The sequence below is a fragment of the Monopterus albus genome, unplaced genomic scaffold, assembly GCF_001952655.1.
Source record: "Monopterus albus unplaced genomic scaffold, M_albus_1.0 scaffold437.1, whole genome shotgun sequence".
NCBI lineage: Eukaryota > Metazoa > Chordata > Actinopteri > Synbranchiformes > Synbranchidae > Monopterus > Monopterus albus.
In genome coordinates this window covers 1-3,704 of record NW_018128317.1, presented here as the reverse complement: position 1 = coordinate 3,704, position 3,704 = coordinate 1, and the positions used below count along the sequence as shown (strand labels likewise).

The following is a 3,704-nucleotide window of genomic DNA, read 5'->3' as shown; positions in this document are numbered from 1 at the left end:
ATTAGCCACTGTGATGGAATACCTCCATTAAACAAGGTGTGCATCTCTGCATAGTTTACCAAAATTATTTTGTTGACTTGTCATTGACCTGTCTTGGAGTAATGTTTGTGTAGCCACTGAAAATAGACATTTTTTTCTTCTGTCATGCCAGCCCCCAAAACCGAGTGCAAAGAGTAAACACAACCTTTAGCAGCCATTCAGAGTTTAAAGCCCTCTATTCTGATTGCATAAAGTCTTTGGAGAGGGATTGAATGATCTAACAAGAAATGTGACAAGATGGTTATTGTGTAATTTAAACTGCCTGTCAAAGGGAAAAAAATCGAGCAGCAGTTCTCCCTCAGTTATTGGAGTCTGGAGATGTGATGGTAAAACGCTTTATCACCTGTTTGATGTCCAGATTCAAACAGGTGATTCATACATAGATCAAAGTGCACCTTGTGGTCACATAGCAAAAGACGGAAGTTTTACCTGAGGAAGTTTTTATCAGGAATTCTAGTACAGTTTTTTCATTCACTGTGATAACAGTATTTCTTGAATAGTTTCCAAAACTATTCAGTGTTGTGTGTCATGAATTGTGAGATAAAGGCACATTTCGCATAGATTTGATAAATCCACATGAAATAGGTTCAGGTGATTTTCTCTTATATGACATGAAATGTAATACATCACATTACCTATGCATGAAAAGATGAAACATCACATGGTTTCTGCATGGCCTCTGATAACACTGGGTGCAAGTTTTAATCATAAATGGACTACATTTAATATCACTTTATAATGCACGTCTTGGTCATAGACACACATACAGTATCCGTGTTTTTGTCACTTAGCAGGTCTTTACGTAGGCGTTTTTGTCACTTAGCAGGTCTTTACATAGGGTTACACTAACCTTAACCAAACCTTACTCTAATTTTAAACCACATTGTTTTTGTAAAATTCAACAATTTACTCTGGCAAATCCCCATCAAGTAGCACCTGCTCTAGCTGCCGATTTGGGTGACACGACCCTTTAAGCAATGTATTTAAATTACAGGTCTTCCTCAGGTAAAAGTTAGCGAGGCAGATCCTTTACACCAAATGATGCACACAACATGTGACCTTTGGATCTGACCTGGCAGAAACAAGTGATGCTGTTTCACACGCCCACTAGAGTTTATTTTCCTCCAGTTTCTCTCCCTTTTCCACCTGTCACTGTACATTCATGCAGTGCAGCAGCACAGCCTTGAGAAAAAGGTGATTTTTCACCTTGTGCTGAAGCGTGTTTGCATCACCATGTGGAGCAAATATGTATGTTTGTGCCCACGTGTCTTTCCACTGATTTGGTACTTCAGATAACTCCTAAAGTTCCTGTCACATTAAATCTGAAAATATATTTACACAGGCTCTGATCTGAGGTGCCATTCTTCCTGCTCAGAGATTATTCTAACATCACTTCACACTCATCTAGTGATAAGAACAACACAAAGAATTTGAAAGATTTCAAGTGTGTGTTACAAGATGTAAAATATGCTGCAGTGGTTGTTGCAGTGCTAATACAGGGACTGCTTTATTTATTTATGTATTTTTTTAGAAGACTGCCACCATGTTTGGAAAATCCTGAGTCTGGATCGATGCACTCTTACCCCAGAGCCTAGATTGGATGGCCAGTAATTGATTCATCTGAGAGCTCAAGGAGGGCCCCGTGCTGCAGACCCCTAGTTCTCCTCATGAATCCACAGGTAAGCACATACACACTTGATTTGCGTGGCATCTCAACTCCCTTTAATCATGTAATTCGCTTTGTGTCTAGACACCTAGATCCCCCACAGACTGATCTTGATAATGGATCTGAAGCTCTCTAACACCTGACCCTGAGTGTAAGTCTGTGTGAATGTGCAAATGGTCATTTGTCTGGCCTGGCCTGCACTGTCAACTCATCCACTCTCAGGAGGGGGAGTGCAAGCCATTTGCTCAAACAGACACTATACAGATGAAGCCATTGTTAAAAACCCACAGTTAACTGTGCTGCAGCAGCACTGCTGTATCTGCAGTAGCTGGTCAGAGAATTTGTTCTCTTTTCAGCCAGGGTAGTTTAATAGTTGCACATTTTCTTATAATAACGCTCTCTACTTTTGGTAAGTGGGACAAAACAGAAACAGGGAGGGAAAAAACCTCCCCAGCTGCAGAAATCTGAACTGTTCACGTGTGAGACATACACATTTAAACACAGAGATCATGTAGAGCCATGATGATTCTGATGGGCATTTTCATCATCAGACTGGTTTTCTAATCCAAACTCAGCTGTAGTGTACTGCACTTGTTGTCACGTAGGCCTAAACTATCTAATGTCAAACACTTGACTTTAACTGTACATTTTGCTAGTGTATATTAAAGTGTTAGAGCTACAGTCAGGGTGGCAGTAGTGCAGTGGTTAGTGCTCTGTGTTCGAGCCTTGGCTCTGCATGGAGTTTGCATGCTGTGCCTGTGTGGGGTCCCTGCAGCTTAGGTTGATTGGCAACTCTAAATTGCCTGTATGAATGAATGTGTGTATGATTGTTTGTATATAGCCTCTCGCCCAGTGTTAGCTGAGATTGGCTCCAAACCCCCCATACTCATGCTGTATTTATCTTACGTGTATAAATTCGTGTTACAGTCATGGGTAGCCCAGTGACTCATTGTGTTTGGTTGATACATCAGAGAGACTCAATCTACCCTGCTGCTATGCTCTGTCTTTTTAAAGGCAGAATGCGGCACTCTATATCCTGAATATCAATGGGCGAAATTAGTTGCACTGAAGTTCAAAGAGCAGAACAAATGTCAGACAGTAAAGGCCTAATAATCTGCTGTTAACAGCTCTGGATAATGCTTTCTCCCTGAGTTTGTGAAAATACCTGGTGTTTTTCTTTGGATGTCTTCAGCAGTCATTACCTGCTTTCAGCTGAGAGAGATTTTGTTCCAAACAAAGTCATTCTGTTCCTTCCTTCTGTTTGTTGTTGGCTGTTTGTGAGCCTGCCATTCAAAAACCTAGATAGTCCTGTGAGGCTGAAAAGGACATTCTGGGCAGATGCTTTTCATTTTCATTTATCTGCTTCCATCTTTTGGATCCAATCAGATCAGATTTCAGGCTGCAACAAACCGGTGTGCATGGTGTGAGCAGCAGCTGGCAGATCAGCGACTCTGCTGCTGAGCATCCATTGATTTCTGTGGGTTTTGTCCATCCTTCTGTAAAGATGCTCCTGTCACACACAGTCTCAGGAGCGATGCTGGCACCCTCAGTCTCCACCTTACTGCTGCAGGAGCCTCTGTGGAGCCTGATGGACTCCAGCCTGTCACAAGCTGTTTAGGAGGTGGTGGACGGTGCCAGCCTGTAATCAGCTGTAGGGTCTCCATTGTACATCAGACGCACTGATACAGACAGTCCAGTCAACTGCAATGGCAAGCAAAAGACAAGGAGCTGCTCCTGGGAATAAAGAACCAGTGTCAGTTAAGAGTACAAGCAAACCTGCAAATTCTTTTTACAGGGGAGCAGCTGTAGTTTCCTAGTTGTATCTTTTTTTGTCTTGATTTTTTTGAATAATTTGACTATAACTGTAAAAGTGCCTGTTTTGCATTTTCTTGTCTAATTCTCAGTAAATTTTAAGTGAATTTAGCTCATAAACCCTTCTTGGGTTTGGGTTGGAGCTTCTAGGAATAGATTCCTAGAAGCTCCAACATCAGCTGACAGA

The 3,704-nt window shown here is 41.7% G+C and overlaps 1 long non-coding RNA gene across 2 annotated transcripts in view; it reads left to right on the top strand.

Moving 5' to 3' along the window:
* LOC109952156 (uncharacterized) overlaps positions 1–3,496 on the top strand; it is a 6,156-nt gene extending 2,660 nt beyond the window's left edge. Inside the window, exons 2-3 of one of the 2 annotated variants that reach the window (XR_002273715.1) lie at positions 1,571–1,718; positions 3,229–3,496. This is a non-coding gene — a long non-coding RNA (uncharacterized LOC109952156). Of the gene's footprint in view, positions 1–1,570; positions 1,719–1,789; positions 2,483–3,228 lie in introns of those variants that run through there. The other variant, XR_002273714.1, reaches the window with a different exon arrangement.
* Positions 3,497–3,704: the final 208 nt, after the last annotated feature.